Source organism: Leptodactylus fuscus, chromosome 5 (assembly GCF_031893055.1).
Source record: "Leptodactylus fuscus isolate aLepFus1 chromosome 5, aLepFus1.hap2, whole genome shotgun sequence".
Classification (NCBI taxonomy): domain Eukaryota; kingdom Metazoa; phylum Chordata; class Amphibia; order Anura; family Leptodactylidae; genus Leptodactylus; species Leptodactylus fuscus.
The window spans coordinates 59,980,997-60,004,914 of NC_134269.1; the positions used below are offsets into that span (position 1 = coordinate 59,980,997).

General features: G+C 41.2%; 1 protein-coding gene across 2 annotated transcripts in view; it reads right to left on the reverse strand.

Moving 5' to 3' along the window:
- Positions 1-23,918, reverse strand: part of SV2B (synaptic vesicle glycoprotein 2B) — a 112,770-nt gene that overhangs the window by 61,182 nt on the left and 27,670 nt on the right. Inside the window, exon 1 of one of the 2 annotated variants that reach the window (XM_075273270.1) lies at positions 20,602-20,864. The exons of the other annotated variant lie outside the window; for it this stretch is intronic. The gene's annotated coding sequence lies outside the window, so the exon portion shown is untranslated. Of the gene's footprint in view, positions 1-20,601; positions 20,865-23,918 lie in introns of those variants that run through there. 2 annotated transcript variants of the gene reach the window in all.

Below are 23,918 nucleotides of genomic sequence, written 5' to 3' on the forward strand. Positions count from 1 at the left end.
GTGCAGAATGTCCCGTAGGGCTGCGGCCACACTTTGCGGAAACGCAGCTTTTTTGTTGCAGATTTTGCTGTGGTTTTTTGAGCCAAAGCTAAGAATGGATTGAGCAGAAGGCAAAAGCATAAGAACTTTCTATATATTTCCCAAAATCTCCAACAAAGAAAGCTGCATTTCTGCAACGTGGGGCCTAAGACTAACACTAAGGCCCCAGGCATGGGCCGCAGTGAAAAAGTGCTGCAGAAAAAACCACGGCAGAAATGCATGTCAGTTTTTCCTGCAACGCTTTTCACAGAAAGTCCACAGAGTTTTCCTCTGCGAACTTTCTGCTTCAATTATACTTATAAGAAAACTGAGGTATAATTGAAATGCTGTGATTTCCAAAAGCGCAATTATTTTGGAAATCGCAGCATTTCCACTGTGTATTTTCTGCAATGTGTGGACAAGATTGAAAGGAAAGTAAAATGCCATGGCCAAACCACAGTGTTTGCGCCACTTGAGGCCCAGCCTTAAGGGTTATCTTCGAGTAATTTTTAGAATAAAGATCATGATAAGCTTTTAATAGCAGTTTTAATGCAATCTGTAGTAAGTTGCATATAAAATATATTTTTATCATTTATTCAGTTTCTATTTGCCCAGTTTAGTGTTGTTTGTCTGTGTTTCTGACGGCAGGTTCTAGACAGTATTAGGGTGCATTCACGGAGTAACATGCCGCATGACCTGGCACGTATATGCCGTGTGAGATTTTGAGCGCCGTATACGCTCCCATTGATTTCAATGGGAGCCTGGATCATATACGCTGCGTTATTTTGCGGCCGTGATTTTGCGGCCGCAAAATAACGCGGCGTATACGAGACTAACTCCCATTGAAATCAATGGGAGCGTATACGGCGCTCAAAATCTCACACGGCGTATACGTGCCAGGTCACGCGGCATGTTACTCCGTGTGAATGTACCCTTAGACTCTTTCCCTCCTGCCCAGCATTGAACACAGGAAAGGTATGCAGAGATCTGGCTGTGAACACAGTGACTGAGCATGTGCGTCCCCAAGTGCTCAGCTCATTAGGTGGAGGTGCTTATCACTATACACGTAGACCACTAGGTCGCACTATTCTATGCAAACAATTGCTCTTCACTGGATAATTTTTGACCAAATAAATAGCAAACATTAGTCACTTTTTATGGTATATAAATGAATATCACATTTAATGGCGGGCAACCCTTTTAAGAACATGGCAGGAAAAACAAATATTAAAGCATCTGTAAAGTTCCAGTACAACATATTACCTAGGATATCAGATTCAGTAGGTGGTTTTATTAATAAGTTAAGTGCATTCATCTTTTTGAGATGTACCGTATATTATCGTGTATAAGCCGAATTTTTCAGCACAGTCTTTGTGCTGAAAAAAAACCCCTTGGCTTATACTCGAGTCAACCACAAAAAAAAAAAAATATTTTTTTTTTTTTTTTGGAGGGGGTCTATGACCAGCCACAATAGTAATGTATAGATTCTCCCATGAAATAGTGGGGAAAAAAAGAAGCTTTAAAAAATATAATAAAAAAATAAAGTAAATAAAAGTTCTAAATCCCTCCTTTCCCTAGAATACATATAAAAGTAGAAAATGACACATTAGGTATCCCTGTGTCTGAAAGTGCTCGGTCTACAGAATATAGGGTATCTGCAGTGTTCCGTCGGGAAGGGGTTAATAGGAGCACTGCAGATACCCAATAATCAGCCAGACTGAATTCCAAGTGGGGGAAAAAAAACTCAGTCCTCAAGCTCAGGGTAGGGGCAGACAGACAACCAAAACACCCCCTCCCCTTCCCCAGCATCCAGCAACTACTGCACCCAAAAACTCTGACCATTTTAATATTTGAAATTTTCCAGTAGCTGCGGCATTTCCCCCTAGGCTTATACTCGAGTCAATAAGTTTTCCCAGTTTTTTGTGGTAAAATTATTGGCCTCGGCTTATATTCGGGTCGGCTTATACTCGAGTATATACGGTAGATGTAAACTGTTTAAAATATAATACGTCTTAAACATCACTTTCGGTCTATTGAAATGAAGTGTATTAGAAATATCCTGTATTTATGCTGGCTTTAGAAACCTGCTGTATTCATTACATAGCTTATGGCTCCTTTACCTGCTGTGATGGCTCATGGTCTGGACATAGAAAAAGGTAAACACATTTTCTAACTTTGAAAAGCCTATATAGTCTATAGAATTACAAGACAGAATGTGATTCAGTCATTGGAACCAAACCCATAATGTGAATGTGCGGGGCTCAGGTTGTGTTAACTATTCCATCTACAGGAAAATTGTCAATTTAATTGTAAAAGGTAAAAGAAAACGGCAAAGATTGATATAGTAGAAAGCCCTGACCTACTTAATCTGGGCCATGGAGCAATTTACTGTAAATCTAACATTATGGATGATATATGTGTTGCTATATTAAGTTCCTGATTGAGGACAAACTGGGTCTCTGCAGCATGAATACATGTAATTGGTATCCAATTTACATCCCTGGTCCCTGTAGGCACAAAATGCTAACCACCTGAGAGTCCCATTAAAGTAAAACCATATGGAAAAAAAACATACAACATACAATACCCCCAAATGTAAAGCACCATGGAATTAATGGTGCTATATAAATAAATAATAATAATAATAATAATAATAATAAATAATAATAATAATACAATGTTAGGGTGCATGCACACTGAGTAACGGCGGGCGTGTATGAGAGCCGTACACGCCGGCATTACGGCAGACTGCCGAACACTTCCCATTCACTTCAATGGGAGCGCTCGTAACAGCGGCGTTTACGAGCGCTCCCATTGAAGTGAATGGGAAGTGTTCGGCAGCCCTGCTGTAACGCCGGCGTGTACGGCTCTCATACACGCCCGGCGTTACGTAGTGTGCATGCACCCTTAGAGTGGTTCCGATAAAAGGAGTATATTATGTAACAGGGGAAAAGGGGGGGGGTCAGACCTTACTACTATTTTAGGCCCATGAATGGTATCTGTGGTTCCCCAACTAAGGATGGACGAAGGAGCAGGCAGACAAAGATAGTAACTTTGAGACAAATTTTATTAGCAAGAAACATTATAAGTGTTATGGTTTCAGCAGTATCTTATGGGCAGCGAGTGTAATGGTTTCACAGTCTGCCATGGGGCTTCTAGCTTAATGGGGTATTCTATTTTTGAATCACATTTATGGCATATTCACAAATTTGGATGCAGACCGCACCTTTGGGACTCATATCTATCTTGGTAATGGACATCCTGACCACTGTCTCATAACTGCAATGAATGGAGAGTTTGCCATCCACACTCAGATATTAACTGAAGTTCCATTGAAGTGCATGGGGAGAGGTTGGGCAGAGCTATCATCATGAATACAGTGGACTCATAGCTGTGAGTCTATTTCTATATTTTATGGGGAAACAATTTTTTTTTTACAGACTCTATCAGAATGGACATGTAACAGTAGTGTGAACACCCCCTTAGTCAGGCAAGTGGACACTTCAGAGCTGGTCTCAGTGAGTGAGGCTTCCTTTCTTTTTCTTGTAACACTCCCTGTCCCATTTAAACCCATGTATATTGAACATCCATAACCAGCATCTACACCAGTAATTCCCAACAGAGGTGCCGTGGCACAGAGAGGTGGCTTGGAAACCTATGAAGTGAATGCAACACTTTGGTTGGGAAGATATTTTTTGGAATTAGAAGACGATGGCTTCCTTAGTTTTTTTAATGGGTAAACTTCAGCTGGAGAAATAAAACACAGACCACATATAACAATAAACTATGAAAAAGTAGTATTATCATATGAGGAGTATATAAGATATTAACCAGTGGCGTAACTAGCAAAGACTCGGCCCCCCAGCCAACGTTTGACATCTGGGATGTCACCAAAGAAGTCCAAAGACTGCCAGACCACAGGAGAGGTGAGTAATAGTGTTTTTTTATGTTCCCTCACCTCCCCTGGATCTCCAATCATTATATTCTGGGGTCTGAAAAGATCCCAGAGCATAAAGATAGTAGTCTTTGTTGGGGCTTGCGGATCCGTGGCCTCATTTACCGATCCACGCTCCTGCTCACAAATGGTCGTGAGCAGGAGTGAGGATCCTTAAGTAAATAGGGCTGTTTCCCCAGCAGGTAATGGCCCATGAAAAAAAAAAAAAAGTCCCTTAATGTCCAGGGCCCTGTGGCAACTTCTAATGCTGCTACCCGAGTATTTACGCCACAGATATTGACTATTTCTGCAGTTCTCAAAGGTGGAGTTCACACTTTTATATGATGTCACTTTGTATGTAGAAAGGTAGCTATTGCAGTAGAACTATATCCAAGAGCAGCTGAATAATCTGTGACATCCAAGGTGCCTGGCTAAATATTTAATACTTATATTTCCCCTGATCTAAAAGTGATTAATGTCTTGTAAGATCAGAGACATTTAGCAAATTGAATAGTACATGTGGTCCGAACCTAGGAAGATAATTTAAGCATTGGGTGATTTGTTAGGAGTAATGAGTCTAAAATGAGAGAAATAGAGAATCAGCGCCCATCTAGACTCTCTTACTCATAAATATTTCATGTGCGCTGTGTAGATCTAACCCATTAAATCTGGTTTACACCTGACTTATTTAATGTTGCAGGAGTTTTCAAATTACAAAGTCTGCTTTTTAGCCAAGAGAAGATTTAGCAGAAGGGACGCCATTATTGGCTTTAACTAAAAAAAACAAACAAAAAAAAACAAAACACCAAACTAATTGACTTATACAGGTTTAGAAAAAACATGGCTGCAAAGTTTTATACTTTAATCTCATGGCGTTGCGGCCATTCCTCTCCTATTTTTGCAACTTTTTTACTTACGTAAGATGTATTATTATGTATTATATGTATTGTATCCTATGGCTAAGGCCACACGTAACGCAGTGGGAAAAACTGCAGGGGAAACACATCAAGCTTTTTACCACATTGTTTTTCACAGAAAGTACACACAGTTTTTCTCTGCAGACTTTCTACTTCAATTATGCCTATACGGAAAATGCCAGAGTTTCTGTAAGGGTCCATTTATATGGAGGAAAATGGCATTTTATTTGGCGCAGAATTTTCAGCGCTGAAAAAAAAGCCTCCCATTGACTTCAATGGGTGCTGCTAGCTTTTTTTTCCGCTAGTGAAAAAAAAGTGGAGCCCAGAAAAGGTGAGGGAAAAGTGTGACTGTTGATTACCCCCCAAGGCTTCCAATTTTCATACTATGGGGTTTGAAGAGAACCCAGAGTATAATAATGGTATGTGTGACTGGGGAATCCTCAAAATTTTGGATTTGGCCAAATCTGAAATTCTTGGAAAATTCATTATGAACTTGGCGTATGAAACAATTCTTTCATCTCTAATGGTTTATGGGGTCCATGTGCTTTCAATGCACACCGCTTGCCAATGGGTTTGATATTCCGTTCAGGGGTCCCCATGCGAACTCCCCGAAAGGATTAAGGAGGCATTTACACTTACTCTGCTGTCCACCCACGTATGCAGCCTCTCTGCTTTTTTGCACGGACACAAAGTCGGACATGCAGGACTTTGTGTCTGTGCAAAAAAAAAGTGGTTTCATGGTGGATAGGCTTTATATGGACACTTGTAGATTGCTTTAAAAAAAACTCTGAAATGAATGGGTTTTTTAAATGACCATATACAAGCCGTCCCCAAGCTGTTTTTCTGTAATTTCGACAGAATCATGGTGGGCGGACAGTAGCACAAGTGTGAACACCCCCTAATGCTGCCAAAAGTATGTCTGAGGGTCCATCCACACAGAAGAAAATGGTGAGGAATTTGGTGTGGAATTTCAGCGCTGAAAAAGAAGCCTACTATTGACTCCAATGGGGAATCCATTGAAGTTAATGGGGGGCTTTTCCTCACCTTTTTTCTCCGTGTGAAATCACCCTTACCTTCTTATAGCTTATACCTTTTCTGCTAGGCCTTGATCCTTCTAGCATTTCCATTGTAAATCTGCCCATAGTTTCTATCCGGTAATCCTGGGAAATCCTCCTGACATGGACAGCCCCATAAAAAGACAATTCTGGAACATATCATAACTCTAAAGGGTGCTAGATCTCTATCATTCCTCTGGAATAGGTATGAATAAATTGAAACCTGGACAGTGGCAGATCATGTAGAATCTATTATGTAGGATCAGATTTTATAGGGACACAACTCCAACGAGTAACATTCAACTGTAAAATTATTCAGAAATTTCTATTAGGAATAACAGAGGAATGACACAATACAGAGATACAAGAAATGACGCTTCAGAAATTACATGTTCTAGGCAATGCAAGTTTTTTCTAAGACAGTTTGTCATTAAATTCCAACCTTCAGAAACAAAAAACTTCTTAAGTATTTCCAAAGAAAATACTACATTATATACTTATGTGCAGAAAGCAATGGATTCTATCTGTACAGTACTTCAATTATCATTTGTGCCTGACAAATCAATGAACATCCTAAATCATGTCAGACGTAACCTGAAAAATGAGCAGAATACAGAGAAACCTGCATACACAGTCAGCAATTCACATATGATTCTCAGTTTTAGTTTTAGAAAGACTTGAAAGGCACAAATGGTGCAGAAAGCGCAGGGGTAAACAAGGACCATTCCAATACACATATACGCACAAAAATAAATACACAGTAGGATGTTTTTTTAAGGTGGTAGATGGGCCCTTGGTTCTCTATTTTGAGAAGTTTCCTATAGTATTATCTAGTGAAGGTCCCTCAAACACTTGGCCCCCCATTGATCATCTGTTTTCAGCAGCTGATAGGCAGAGAATGGAGCAAAAAGCAGACAGCTGCTCCATTCTCTGTATAATGGTGGGACCAGATTAATTCAGACCTGATGTCCAGAGCTAAGCTGCAGTGACTTTGTTAAGCCACAACACAGAGAACAGTGCTGTCTGCATTTTCTGTGTAACATCTGATCAGTGGGGGTGCTGAGTGTGGGACCCACAGATCTGTTATTTATTATTATGTTAGTTATGCAGAAATCCTCATCTTCCCACGTGTCACAATTTAAGCAGTTTATTATTTGCTATGTAGTGTTTACTCTCCATTTATAACTCTATCACTATTCCTAGATTGGTATAATATATTATTCATTGATGTAACACAGAGAAAATTACATTAATGTCACAAATGTACACTGAATGACACAAAAAAACGCTCCCAGATAGAAATGTCGGACCGCTGCAAAACTGTAGTTATGTTTCAGGCAGAATGAAAACGATTACAGGTTGGGTCTCATACGAGATTAGACACTCAGTCTTGCCATAAAAGAGCTGCTGTTAAAGGATTCTCAGGTGCTACTTTTGGGTAGTGTACCTCTCTGTGTGAGAGATCATTGACTGCTAGATTTATCTCTATGATTCAGAGAAAGTAATTTTGCCAAGTTGACAAACTTTGAGAGGGGACACATCATTGCGCTGAGAGAAGCAGGATGGTCATTTAGATGAATTGCCTGCCACCTACGCCAGTCTGACCTAGGTGTTTGGAGATGTTGGGATCAGTTATTATGTAAGGGCACACACATGGAGAACAGGCTCTGGTTGGCCCAGACAGACCACCAGTAGAGAGGATCATTTGATTCTCTGACTAGCAAGAGCAGCTCCAATAGTTTTCCTGCCCACTCTCCAGACACAGGTGACACCTACATTACACACCCCTAGCTCTGTCTAGACAACTTCCGATACTTTGCATGAGAATGATATTAGAATAAGATTTGGTGTAACGCACCAATTACGTGTCCTACCATTGACGGCCAACCAACCTCATCCACTTTTGCAGTGGTATTGTGAGTGAGAAACCTGTACTGCTAAGGGATGGCACCACATCGCCTTTCATGACATATCCAAGTTCAGTTTGGAATCTGACAATGGTTAGGTACAAATATGGAGGCCTTTTGATGAGCGCTTCAATCCTGCCTTTACTTTGGAGCAACACACTGCACCAACTACTGGTGTGGTGATCAGGGGAGCTGCTGCATGCAATAGTTTGCACCCCTAGTAGTGATAAAAGGAACACTAGCAGCTCAGTGATATGTACAGGACATCCTTCAGCCACACGTGTAGCCTCTCATGGCAGGGCTTTCAACTGGCCGTTTTCAGCAGGATAATGCTCACCCACATGAATGCCTCCACCACATTGCAACACTTCCTTGGCCTGTCTGATCACCAGATTTATTGTGAATTAAGCATTTATGGGACAGCTGGCAGCCCAGCTTTGGTAAGCTATGAGTGTGTACAATCTACAGGCCCAACTGCAACATCTGTGGGCAAATGCACCACTGGATACCATACAGAACCTGTATGTCTCCATACTCAACCATACCTCATCTTGTATCCAGGCTAGAGGCAGCCCAAATGGGTACTAGAACCTCCCCTCAATTGTATAGACTTTCTCAATAAACTTATTCTTTTTCTGTAAATATTGCAATCACTTATAAATGTCATCATTACATTCACACATAGAAAGTTTCATTCCACCGATTCCTTCTTAGTGCTTTATAGTTTTTGTTAATGGGTGTATATGTACAGTATACATAAGATGGTACAGCTTGGTAAATCTCAAGCATGAATGTGTATGACAACTGCACTGATAGGTACTTCTTCTTAACACCCCAGTCTGAAATATTTGAGTTAATTCCCCACGTCCCAGAATAACCATTTATCAGACTCTCCTTTGCTGTAGGACAAACTGCAGAACTTACTGCACAGTCATCTCTTTAGATTTCTGAGCAGAGGTCATTGCTTCTCCTAAAACTCCAGAATGAATGAATGATGGTGATGTATTGTTAATTCGAGAATAGGACATTATCTGCAGAGAGAAACATGTCTTGGTTTACATCATGAGATAGGGCTCAATAAGCCCCTGCTATAGGAATGCTCTACTCATCTGACCTAGTTGCACTTGTACAACCACAAGAGGAGCGGCGACCTATTTGGCTCATGCAGGATGAATAATTCAGGATAACAGAGCTACATTATGATGCAATGTTTAGGGCCGCATTGATCGCTCTTGTGCAAATGCAATGCCTGGTCAGTCTATTGGTTTTCATTAATGTGCTGTATTGGCAAAGTCTCATTTCAGGAAAGTGATAACACAGCAGTCTGAATAAAAATTACTGATACCATGACGCCATTTCTGATGACGCCAGTGGATTTAATAAATGAGGGACTATATGTACAGTAATACAACTACAGTCAAACATATAGCCATAGACAATGTATTCACTGTATGGTTTCTACATTGTAGCAGCTAGTGGTTATTTTTCCCAATCCTAATTCTGTATAGATTTGCGCCTTCAAATAGCAGGGCATATGAGCATCATGGATATCAGTCCCATATTCAGGTAAGCCTCTATTAGCTATAGTAACATATATTGCAAAGACTGACTACTGCTGTGAAGTTCTTAGTATGACCATACAGTATATTACAAGGTGGCCATCCATTTCATTAGGCCTTATTGGTATTGGCCATGGGGCTACCTATAGATTTCTCCTGCCAATATCAGTTGATGACAACACATTTCTGCATCTATACCTATAGGGATAAGCAGTTTGGCAGGTCCCTGTTTATTCAAGGAGTGTTTTCCAGTAGGACAACGGCTAAAATTCTTTTCCTGTCTGCATGTTCCCTGCGGAGATCTCATGGCAAGCACACAGACTCAATTATAGTCTATGGGGATACATGTGCTTTCACTGCACAGCGCTTGTGATCGGTAGTCCATTTGGGGGGGTCCCTATGTGGACTCCCCTGAACGGATTACCAAAACAGATGTGAACGAGGCCTTGGTAGTACATATGGACTTCATAGAGGAGGTCCCATTCTTGGGATCCTTTTTCTATTATCCAGAGCAGAGTCCATGGCCCAATATGGCTCACTGTGGCATAGAGCCACAATGAAGAGTCCATGGCCCACATTTACTAATAGCTAGACAGCGCAAACATATACTAGACAGAAATGTACCACATATATGACAGTAGCTGATGCTGGATGATAAATCTGGTTCATCTTTCTTTAGACTACCTAGTAGTAAGTGCAAGTGTAACTAAGTGGGTCGCAGTGGTTACATCGGCATCCAGACCCAGAAGTCAGGGGAGCCCACAGGTCACCACACTAGAGCTTCATGCATACAAATGTTTGCTAGACATGTGTCGTGCATTATTTTTTTTGGCAGTGGGTGTACAGTATATGCATACATAAGATTGATAGAATTTCTTTGTCCAAACATAAAGCTAATGGTACAACTTTCCAAGTGTCTAGCATTAATGTGTTTATAAATTGCAGTGATAGATACTTTTTCTGAATAACCCGTCCTGACCCATGCCCCAGAATGTCCTCAAGGACAGGCTGCAGAACTTACCGCACAGTCATCTCTATTGATTTCGGATCAGAGATCAATCTGTTCCCTAAAACCCCAGAATGAATGAACAAATGAATGATGATGTATTGTTAATTTGAGAATGTGACATTATCTGGGATAATTTTTTGTGCAGAAACCACACACACCCCATTATAGCCAAGGTCTGTTGGTTTCCCAGGTAGCTGCTTTTTAATGCGTATAGGTTTCCATTTGGGGGGTCCCCAAGCGGACTTCCCGAATGGAAAACCTGAACGCAGATGTGAATAGGGCCTGAGACGTGAAGATTTATGGTGCATAGCTTCCCAGTATCAGAAAGGAGAAAATTAACCCAGTACGGACTAAATTGCCATTGGTCTACAGCATACAGTGTAGGAGGGATTCTGTGGGGTAGGCTGTGGTATGGGGTAAGGCAGGGGTTATGGATACTGTGAGGGTGCACTGGATGTGAATGATTGGACAGTGGATGGGAATGATTGTATGTACAGGCCTGTCCTGAACAAGTCTTCATGGATGTCCGGATCCAGATAGAGAAGGTAAAAGAAATGTAAATCCTATTAGTTGGATCGCTTTGATCCAGAATTTTACTACAAAATTTTGGCACAATTAATACCAATAGAAAGTACAACTTGTCCCACAAATAAAGAGTCCTGACATATGTCTGTGAATAGTACAGTAAAAAAAAATAAAATAAAAATTATAGGCGTCAGTATACTGTGACTCCAGGAAAATTGTTCATTTTCAAAAAGTGACGTTTTATGTGTAAAAACTATAAAACATACATATAAAAAACAATAAAAACATGGCATCACCATAATCGTAATGGCCCATGGGACAAAGCTGCCCTGTCATTTTTGATGCAGAGTGAACATCGTAAAAACAAAATGCAAAAAATTAAGATAGAATTGTTTGTTATTTAACATGGTCTCCTAGAAAACTTTTATAAAACATTATTTGTCCCTAAAATGGTGACAAATGAAAGTACAACTGGTCACACAAAGAATAAGCCCTCACATAGCTATGTCCACAGAAAAATAAAACAAGTTATGTATTTTGGAAGACGGGGAGGGAAAATATGAAAAAAGTCATTGAGCATTAATGTGCAAACTACCCTGTGTCATTAAGGGGTTAAAGAATATTCGTTCAGCCATCTTCCATCAACCATACAACTGTTTAATAATGTACTGACCGATTCATAGCACAATAGTGCCCAAAATAGCTGAAGTACAAAGACCAGCACCAAGATTCTCTGGGACACACCTTTCCTTCTGGTAAATGCCATTATTGCCAAATCATCCTCTAGACCCTCTTATGGCGTAGATTGTGAATACTATAATGATGTAGGTACTAGGTATAGGCGATAGTAATGGATGTCAACTAGAAGACATCCTGCCAGATTAAGCAGTATAATCTATTCTTGGGTATTTTATCGTTTTAATTAGCATCCTCATCTGTATTCTGACCTGGAATTCTTCACAGTTGTTGCATAATGTTGTGACATAATGTGGAGCATCCATCAACGAGAGCGGATTTCACAATGAGTCGCATAGAAATGAAGGAATCAAATATTAAAGTCAGATCTTTAGAAGCAGATGTAAGATTAAATGATTTCAGAAAAAGCAGATCATCATTTCCACTCACATAGTACTATTTATATAAAACTGAAAATCTGTAGTAGTCCGCTCTATACAAATCCACAGTTATCACCCGATTTGGCTGAAATTTGGCATGCCCCCTCTCCACCCACAGGAGCAGAATACTGCGCACATTACATCTCGCTAGCGTCAACCTGTCTTGAGATAGGGGCCCCTAAATTTAGGCCCTATACATATAATGGGGAAATGTGAAAGTGAAAGCACTGAGGGGAAAACAACAGCTGTGACTGACAGGTACGGATTATAGCGACGGCGCCAAAGAGTCGCTGCTAAAGGGGCTGCACCGCCACACCCAACACACAAACACCATATAAACATCACACAGACAGCACAAATACACCAACCCACAAGCACATCACCACAAAAAATGCCAGAACACAGCACACAAACACCAAACCATTCTAGACACACACAACACAAACACCACTCCACAAATACGACACACACATGCACAGACCACACATGCACGCAATGACACTCAGATGGATGCACACTATGCACACGGACGAACAGAGCACATAAGTACTCACACACAACTACCGCACGTGTGGACACTTACGCTGTGCACGCACAAACACATGGATCACACGTGTACATACACACATACATGTACACGGACCACACACACGTGTATGCACACACGCATATATATACATGGATCACACGCACACATGTACATGGACCATACACATGTGCATACATACACATGGATGACACACATGTACATACACACATGCACTGACAAAACATGTCTGGTATCCTTAGTGGCTGCTTGCACACTGCAGTATTTTTCATGGGCCTCCAGGCCATGGATTTGGCGGTTCCATAGACTTCTTTGTACACAAAGCTGTCAATTTTGCAGGCTCCATAGAAGTCTATGGAGATGTAGAATCCACAGCCTGGAGACTGTAGTATTACTGTAGTGTGCAAGCAGCCTTACTGAGCAGCAATAATGGTCAGGCGAAAACTGCCTGATAGTAAGATTGTCATTATTGCTTACTATACATGGAGCTTTCATCACTGAAGCACTACAATAGATAGTTGTTTAGTGGCTCCTGCACACAGGATTATACTCCATAGCGGCTCCTGCACACAGTATTATACCCCATAGTGGCCCTAAACAAAGTCTTATACCCCATAGTGGCCCCTGTACAAAGCATTATACCTCATAGTGACTCCTTCACCCAGCATTATGCCCCATTGTGGCCCCTTCACTCAGCATTAAGCCCCACTGTGGACACCCATGAACAATTATTATACTCTGGGGGCTTTTCAGAACCCAGAGCATAATAATCGGAGACCCAGGAGGGATACAAACATAAAAAAACACTGTTACTTACCTATCCCTGGCTATGCTATACTTCCCGCTGATGGCGGCCATCTTCAATGACGTCTGGGACGTCGCGTGACCCGGGGGGCCTGCGCTGCATCATGTGAAGTCAGGGATGTCACACAAGTAGGCCCGAAGCCTGCCCGGAGAGGTAAGTAACATGGTTTTTTATGTTCCCTTACCTCTCATGGGCCTCCAGTCATTATACTCGGGGGTCTTTTCAGACCCTCGAGTATAATAATACTGTATGTGGGGCCCGCGGCGTCACTTAGCGATCCCAGCCGCTGAAGGCTCACAATCTACATTTAATGAAAAAAAAAAAAAAGAGAAACACTGTGGAAAAAAAACGTGTAGCGTTTTTGCCTCGGTTTTTCGCACAGCGCTTTTACACTGTTGCCCATTACCTGGGGCCTTAGCTTAAAGTCAGATTGTTATATGGCATAGTTGCAAAAGGATAGCCACTGGCAGAATTGCCATAAACAGTACCAATATAGTGAAAGAGATTTAAACAAATTCCACACACTGCTGAAAAATCCCTGCAAGTGGGATTTGCAGAGGTGACTGCCCGTGTGCGTCTTCTGCCTGTCCGCGGCCTATAGCACAAGGGGAAGCAGGGTCGGCAGTGAGCAGGTCTGGGGAGGTTGGTAAATAGGCCGCTACCTGCTAGAGATACTCCAGCAGGTAGCAGCCTATTATAAAACAACAAAAAAAAGTTATTATACTTACCAATCTTGCTGCTGCTGCTGCCCCCGCGATCCTCTTCTCTCAGCAGTCAGATGTCTACGTATCAGCGTAGGCGGCGTAATGACGCCGCCTATGCTGATACGTAGACGTCCGAACCAGCGCAAGGAGAGCTCACCTCACCTCATTAGAGGTGCGACGCTGCCTGGCGGACACGGAGAGCGGGGAGCAGTCTAATAGTGAGGATGTCTGCGATCGACCCATACTTCCTTTGCAATCGACCGGTAGATTGTGATCGATGTATTGGGCACCCCTGCTGTACACTGTATAGCATTCGGCCAATCAACACTGGTCAATGCATTCTTATTAGAAAAAGTCAGCTCCCACATAACCGCAACCTGCCAGCTCTCCCGACTAGCAAAGAAGAGCCTGCTGCAGAACCAGAGTTGATTTGCCGAATGCTATAGCATTCGGGCCAATCAATGCTGGTTCTGAATCAAATCTTTACTTTACTGCGAATAGGAGTACTATTCGAACGAGTACGAGTATTTTGAATACCGTACTATTCTATCGAATGTGAAAGAAGAAAAAGATGGTCCGCAACGCACCAAATCTTCTAAAACTTGAAAATCTTGAAAATAGTGATAATTTTATCCCTATTCACCATGTATGTTTTTCCTACTATTGCACTTTTTTGTTTGGACTTTGTATTTTAATCTAAGATGAATTAAAGATTTTCAAGTTTTAGAAGATTCGGTGCGTTGCGGACCATCTTTTTCTTCTTTCACATTGCTGATTTTCCTCTTCAGTCCAGAGGCCTGGTTTAGCACACTGAAGTACTTCAACATATGTGGTAAGCGCAAGTTTTCAGCTACTTTTTTTCCTATACTCTATCAAATACCTACTCGATCGAATACTACTCACTCATCTCTAGCGGTCACCTCTGCAAACCCATTCAAGTGAATGGGTTTGAAAGCTGACCGCTCTTACTGAGGACCTTACTGCTGTCAGATCTGCACTGCTTGAATAGTCACATATTCAGTTTGTTCCTAGAACATACATAAGTATACAGTATGTTTTTTTCTTACCAGAAGAAAACTTTTCACTTGTATTTCCATAAACAAATACAATACAAAGCATGGCATTTGTAATATATGTTACTTTATGTTTTTGAATTACCGTATATACTGTACTCAAGTATAAGCCGACCCGAGTATAAGCCAACCCCCCTAATTTTACCACAAAAAACTGGGAAAACTTATTGACTCGAGTATAAGCCTTGGGGGGGAAATGCAGCAGCTACTGGAAAATTTAAAAAATTAAAATGGTGGGAGTTTAAGTGCAGTAGTTGCTGGGTGCTGGGAAGGGGAGGGGTGTTTTGGTTGTCTGTCTGCCCTTTCCCTGAGCTTCAGGACTTTTTTTTCACCCACTTGGAATTCAGCCTGGCTGAATATAGGGTATCTGCAGTGCTCCTATTAACCCCTTCACGACAGAATAGGAGCACTGCAGATACCCTATATTCAGTCAGGCTGAATTCCAAGTGGGGGAAAAAAACAGTCTCAGGGAAGGGGCAGTTAGACAACTTTTTTTCCAGCTACAGTATTTACCATACACGAAAAATATTTTTATAGATTGGTAGAGCGGGCGTTTTCGGACACAGGGTTACCTAATGTGTATATGTTTCACAGTATTAGTTTTATATGTGTTCTAGGGAAAGGGGGGGGGTTGAATTTTTTATACTTTATTATTTTTATTACTTTTTTTTTTTTTGCATTTATTAGACCCCCTAGGAGGTCTTGAACCCCAGGGAGACTGATCACTAATGCAATGCATTACAATGCTAATGCATTGCAATACATTGCAAAAATCGTCATTTCTTTTGCAGGCTGCATAGAGCAGTCTGCAAAAGAAAAGCACTGCAGCCAGGGAGCCCTTACAGAGGAGCTGAGGGGAATCCCCGGAGGATCTCTGCCGCCGGACCTGAAGGGAAACTGTGGCCGGCCACCGGCAAAAGCGCTGAGGGGAATCCCCGGCAGACTCGGCTGCCTGGATTTCCCCTCAGCGCTTCTGCCGACGGCAGTTCCTCTTCAGATCCAACAGCCAAGGTCTTCAGGTACGTGCTCCTACCGGGGATCTCTCCTTCAGCTCTGGCGGACAAGGTCTTCCTTGAGGTACGCGCTTCTGCTGGCAGCTGGGGATCACCCCATCGCTTCAGGGCCGCATTTGAGAGAGCCATCGCGTCTGCTGTCTCCAGGGGCATGGCGGCATCTCCACTGTAACTCCGCCATTACCACTGTAAGAGTTACAGTGGAGGTGCCGATTCTAATGGCGACCGCTCTGGAGCAGAGCGTTCGCCATTATAGCTACAGACTACGCAACACAGACCCGGCATCCAGACACCAGGGCGGGTGCCGGGCCCGCAGCATCGCCATGGCGATGCTGTTCATTGACAACTACAGAAATACTTACAGTACTTCTGCTAGAAGGCCCCAGTACTTCTGCCAGGAGTGTGGCGATGCTGCGGCCCGGCACCAACCCCCATGTCTGTATGCCGGGTCTGTAACTACGGTATTACCGTAATGACCCGAATATAACCGAGGCAGACTTTTTCAGCCCAAAAACTGGGCTGAAAAACTCGGCTTATACTCGAGTATATACGGTATACAATTTTTTACCCTACGCATCTCTAAGGACCCCTTCACACGGCGTAAGCGCTCGGCTCATTCCGAGCCGTATACGCGAACGCTTCTATACACTTCCCATTCACTTCAATGGGAGCACTCGTAAAGCTAGCTTTACGCGCGCTCCCATTGAAGTGAATGGGAAGTGTTTAGAAGCACTTGCGTGTACGGCTCGGAATGAGCCAAGCGATTACGCTATGTGAAGGGGCCCTAAGGCTACATGGAGAAGGCTGTAGAGAACATAGGGGAGGAAGAATATAAAGGACTGAACAGGTGTGGAATCTGAATGCAGTCCAAGTTTTCCACAGACCCTATCGGTAGCATAGACAGACCAAGCCACAAAAATGGATGGATAAAGGACCTACTCCAATTTTGGCCCCACACAGATCCATAGAAAATACATAGTAACAAGTTAGATGAGCTAAAAAGTCCATACCTATAAGCCTACCAAGTTGATCAAGAGGGAGAAAAAACCCTACAAGGCTGACACCAATTATCTGATCTGGGGAAAAATTTCTACCCATCTCCAAATATGGCAATTGAACTAAATCCCCGGTTTAACAACCTATCAAATTAACTTAGAGTTCCTATAACATATGATATGATTATCCTCATGAAAGGCATCCTGGCCCATCTTAAACCCACACAAGTTATTAGTCACCACAATTGGTGGCAGTGAGTTTCATAGTCCCACCACTCTAAGGGAGCCTTTACACAGAATTTACGCTCCGCTCATTCTGAACGTAAACTCGTTCAGAATGAGCGGCGTTAAAACAGATCCCATTGATTTCTATGGGTGCTGGCATATGCGCTCTCCCCATTGAAATCAAGGGAAGGCTTTTTTACCTATTGCTTTCAATGTGATATGCGAGTATCACATTGAAAGCAATAGGTAAAAAAGCCTCCCATTGATTTCAATGGGTAGCACGCGTATGCCGGCACCCATAGAAATCAATGGGATCTGTTTTAACGCCGCTCATTCTGAATGAGTTTACGTTCAGAATGAGCGGAGCGTAAATTCTGTGTGAAGGCTCCCTAACTGTAAAGAAACCCCACCTGTGACTATGGTAAAATCGTTCTTCCTCTAGACATAGACCCCTTGCCACAGTTACAAGCCTAGGGGTCACACTCCAGTTCAGCTACATCTTTCATATATACTGGCGCCCAATATTGTGCACAGCATTCTACATGTAGCCTGACCTGTGCCTGACCTAATCCATAAGAAATTGGTGCAAGTGCATTTTTTCCAATTGCACTTCATTCAGAATTTTTTTCCAGCTTCCCAGTACATTATTCAGGATATTAAATAGTGCCATTACAAAGTGCAAGTTGTCCTGCAAACAATAAGCCATCATGTGACTCTGAACAAAAAAAAATAAAAAAATGATGGGTCCTGGATGGTGGGGAGGAAAAAAATGATATGCAAAGACGGAAATTCATAGTATTTAAGGGGTTAAAAGAGGAGGGCCCAGTACTGAACCCTGTGGCACCCCACTGGAGACTGTGACCCAATCCGAGTATGCACCATTAATAACCACCCTCTTTTTTCATCTTTGAGCCAGTAACCATTATTTTCCCCATTCCACTTACACCTATTACAGGCAAATGCATGGAGCCATAGAAATTAATGGAGTCCATTTACTATGGGTCCATTATTATGGATCTGTAGTAACGGATAGCACAATGGCCAAAAATGTAGTCATTTGCATGAGGTCTAAAGCTGAATTTGGAATTTGTTTGCTTTCCTGTAATCAAAAAAACAGTCCATTGTGGGAGATCAGAAGTAAGTTACACAGTAAGATCATAGGTCACAGGTCTGCCAACATAAATCTCAGATTAACCATAGGCTGTCTCCAAGGTCAGCCAGCAGAAATGAAAAAGCAGTTCTGTACGGTATGAAAACAGTAATATAATATTAACTAAAATTCAACTAACAAAAGCAAAGCACTTTCAGAGTTACTCATATGCTTATGTAAATCTATAAGTTTCTCATACAGATATTCCAGTCTCAGACTGGCACACTTACATTACATTACCCAACTAGACTGCCTTACCCAATAGTTAAAGAGGTTGTTCATCAATGGAAATTCATTGCAATCCACTGGATAGGTGCTACTTGTCTAAATGGAGGGTGCTCCACCACTGGGACCACCAATCACTAGAATGGGGTTCCTTCTCATTGTGCAATGGAGTGAGGTGCCATTTCACTAGAGCAGCAGTTGAGCATGTGTATTGCCAATGTCTTTGGGACGTGAGAAGTCAGACATTTATCACCCTGACGAAACATATACTAATATGCAAAATGATGATATTAAAAAAAAATGCTGTACCGAGGTATGAAAAAGGATTCGTGCAATGGCTTTCTTCTTTTGACACTATAGACCCATATTTTATTATTATTATTATTATCATCATCATTATTATTATTATTATTGTTAATGAAATAACGTACTGTTACTAAAAATGTTTACTCCATCTGATAATAGTCACGTTTCTGCTACAATATACAGGAGTGTAATAAGGATACATTAAAAATAACATGAGAACTAACTCATACTAAGATTTTCCATAGGTAATTGTCTGCAATGTGTTTCCTATTCTCTTATCACACAGACTACTGTTTATATATAACATAATTACATAATGTAACAACCTTAAAAGTAATATGTCCTACCAGGTTGCATAGAAAGCACATAAGTAAAACAGAATGGTACCAATAGTACTAGCATGTACATACTGCTTCCTAGTTACCTTACATAAATAGGGAATTTTGCATGATTTGTCCCATATATTTAAATACAGAGAACTGCTGGTAAATCAATAGAGAGTTTCAGCCCAACTGGTCATAAAAGGGGTTAAAATGTAATCCACCAAGGAGAGAAGAGAAGTGATTCTCCTAGGTCTACTCAACATGCACAGCCAGACAATATTTCAATATCAGATTATGTAGAGGCAGTATCTCAGAGATAAGTGAATGGCAGGTAATATTAATATACCAAGGTTACAGCAAGATCTAATATATAGGATATTGTGCGCCTTATATATAGTACTGTACAGTAGGTACTAGAACAGGGAGGGGGATTATTGACCAATGCAGTTGGGATAAATATAATTATAGAATTACAAAAACAGACATAATAAACACCTAAGTAAATACCTGATTACCTTACATATATTAACAAAAGGAATATATATAGAGATAGATAGATAGATAGATAGATACAGAAAAAAAATTATATATATATTATACTATATTCATTCACACATTCACATGTGTGTGTGAATTAATATAGTATATATAGTATGTATATATACATGTACACACGCACAATTTTACTATATGCTGTATTTCTATATAAATAATATATCCTACTGTATATACTGTATTCCTTCCCACAACATCCACTATCAAGTAGTGAATCCACTATGTCTTTCTCCTAGACAATCCCACACATTGCTTGAGAATTGATATTAATATTTTATAATAATGACCTAATTATAAAACTAGAACACAATAATAATACAAAATACATATATTCACTAATCCGGTGGAAATATTGGCTATAACTTTATGAAATATCTGTGACTATAGGATAATAAACGCTTTATTCATGGCCAAGGTTAAAGTACAGTACTGCATAAAACCTCACTCCAGGATGAAATACCTGCTATAATAGCCCCTCTTAATCTCCTAGAAGTGCCATGTATCATCTAGAGATCCCTGACCTAGTCAGTAAACTCCCCGGTACTGTGCAGGGCACTTACTGAGCCAGGCCAAGCAGATTTAGCACAATTACCTGAATGAATAGATAAAACATTACAATAGAGAGAAGATGTGATTCCTACCGGATCTAAGGAATAACAAATTCCACAGTTCTGGGCAATCCACCTCTTTATGGGTGAGGTGCCATTGAGAGCGGTCCTTCAGAGGCTGCCGTGCCCCGGGCAAATCACAAGCATAAGATTAAGTGTACAGCTCTTGAGAACCAAGCCGATCATCCCAGTGTAATAGCATATCCAGGCATCACCGGGATACAAGGAATGGACGAGTCCATCAGCCTGTATAGCACACACACATACACACATAAAACAAGCACTGAGGCTCAGGGGAGGCAGGGACTGGAGGAGCAGATGGAGGGAGGGGGAGGAGGATTGCTAACATGACAGATGTGATGACTTTTAAGTTAAAGAGAGAACTGATAATACACAGTACACTGAGCAGGACACAAACATGGCATGGAAGTTAATGGGAAAATTAACACTAGCTGTTATAGAGCATGTCTTCTACTTTTACTTTATTGGACATTATATCTACAGTCCGACAGGGATCTCAGGTAATGTGCATTTAAAATCACATGACAGATAAAGGCTTTAGGATAATGAACCATTGCAGGGAAATTCAGTAAAATCAATATCGAACTACGTCGGCCAGGTAGCTAATGTTGAAGGGGTCTTCTTAGTCAATGTTTGCTTGTTGTCATCTGTAACAAGAAACTGAGCGTGGACATAATTTGGCTTTCTAAAAATATTATTTTCATAATTCTGGGGCTCCATGCACACAACCATATTTGTTGTTCTTTTGCTACAAACCCATTTATGTCTATGGCCTCTTGCACATGACTGTGTTTTTTCCCAGGTCCAGGTAAGGTTATGAGCCCAGGTCAAAAAACTCAGGGCAAGTCCTATTTTTGTCCATGTTGTAGTTTGAGCTTATTCAATGAAGTGTGCAGAGATGCCATCAATGTGTTATCCAGTCCTTGATTTTTTTGCAGATCCATACACAATACACCCTTGTGCTCATGAGGCCTACATGCTCAAACTAAGCACAGTCATACATGAATCATATGTGCAATGAGTACTATAGCTATGTGTATAGATGTCATTGCAAGTAGAATTGGTGGTGAAATGCAACGACGGAATGCTACTATCAAGGGATACCACAGAGATCTAAGTATATTCGTGACTAGTTCTGGGTTTACAGAGGCACCTAAGACTGAAGGTGGCGATACACATTAGTTAAAAGAAATTTAAACAGTCATTGAGTAAACAGTTATCTAATAAAAGATCTTTGTAGGCACAACCAGGGTCGGCATAGGAACCCAGAATACCTTGGCAAGTACCAGGGCCCCAAGGTCCTGAGGGGGCCCACTTGGCAGTGGCATAGGGTCCTAGGCCTGCAACCAGCTGGATATGGCAGAGGCCCTGGACCACCATGATTGCGGTTGGGGAAAGCCTGGTTCCTTGACTGCTATACCTACCGCTAAAGGAGTGAGGGCCTGGTGATTGCTGAGCCCCTTTCCATTAGATGCCAGCCCAGGGGAGTTGATTAAAAATAAGAAAAAATACTTATACTCACCTGTCCTTGGCTCAGCATCCTTTCTGGTGCACTTCTGTCTAGTGATTGAGGCCCTGTTCCCCAGACCTCACTGTTGGGGAATATGATTGGGCCCCATCGGTCACTGGCATAATTACATCATTGCGTCTCATGTGACCGCTGAGGCCCAATCACAGGCCCTAGCAGTTTGTGATTTGTGATATTATCACTATATAAAGTATTTCTATTACATTATTATTACTACAAGTAGAATTTCTTTGGCTATAGAGGCAAAAACAAAGGCCAACCTCAAACTAATAGAGAGGTAGACTGATCTATATTCAGTTCAATAAAACCAAGATAGCTCCAGTCCTGGTGTGAATAAACTTGAAGTTCCTGGGCTCCAATGCAAAGTCTGTAATGGGGTTCTTACGTATTTTGCACCTTTTAGAATAGAGTCATATTTTATGTGGAAGAGGAATCTAATGCCATGGTTTGGAAGCAGAAGTCTAAATGCCATGGTTTGGAAGCAGAAAAAACATTGTGTTTTAGGCTAAGGCCCCATGTTGCAGAAACACAGTTTTTTTCATTGCAGATTTTGCTGCGGTTTTTTGAGCCAAAGCCAAGAAAGGCTACAAAATGAATGGGAATATATAAGAAGTATTTATACTCCTACCTTCTGCTCAATCCACTCCTGACTTTAGCTCATGAAAACGCAGCAAAATCTGAAACAAAAAAAGCTGCGTTTCCGCAACATGAGGCAAATCCCATTCACACATTGCAGAAAAATACTTGGTTGTGGTTTTGAACAATCGCAGCATGTCAGAAACACTAGAAACACATCGCAGCATGTCAGAAACACTAGTTGTTTCCCTATAGGTATAATTGTTGTACCTATAGGTATAATTGTTGTTTCCCTATAGGTATAATTGTTTCCCTATAGGTATAATAGAAGCAGAATGACTTTCTGTGAAATGTGCTGCAGGAAAACCGTGATGCATTACCTTCATGTTTTTTCCCGCAATACTTTTTTGCTGCAGCCTGCTATGTGGGGCCTTAGTCTAAAGAAGTACCTCAGTAAAGTTTCTTTGTCATATCCATTTGAAAATGAGTCTGTGTGTCTGTTCATAATGTTTTTGAATAACGTATTAATAGATTTATTGTGAAGTTATATGCTTCCCTCTGGAGCACTTCCCCTCACCCTATTCCTTTGATGCACACCTTCTTTTCTGAATGTACAGGAGATCAAACTATCTATGGGATTCAGATCAAGGCTCTAATAGACTTGCATTGTGAGAATGACCTCTTATTCATACATGAAACGATGAGTGCAGCAAAGGAGCAAAGAGGAGGTTAGTACTCTGGAGGGGAGCAAATAACTTCACAGTAAAGCTGCCAGTAAGTTGTTCACTAACTTTGCTGTACACTTCTGTAAAAATCAGACAAGACAAAAATCTATTTCTTTAAAGGGGCTATCCCTCAACAGCAATGTATTACCGAGCCATAAGACAATTATGAAGGGCATTCTCTTGTATTAGTCCAGGAGTTGCAAGACAACACAGCAACCTTTGGTTGTGCAATGGGAATTGTGGGCAACATTGCAGTGTAGCTCCAATCTTACAGCCAAACTGCAGCTATGAAAAAAGTTGCACAACAGCAAATGTTTTTGTTCACATGATTTATTTGTAACTTGGTGTCTTTCAACACATCTCTGTGCAGCCCACATCTACAGAAACATGGTTTATTTCATATATTTTCCTTTATACAAATGCCAGATGGCCGTTTATCATTAGCTTACTGATACTTGTGATCTATATTTGTGATCAATGATTTTTTTCTATGTTTGTTG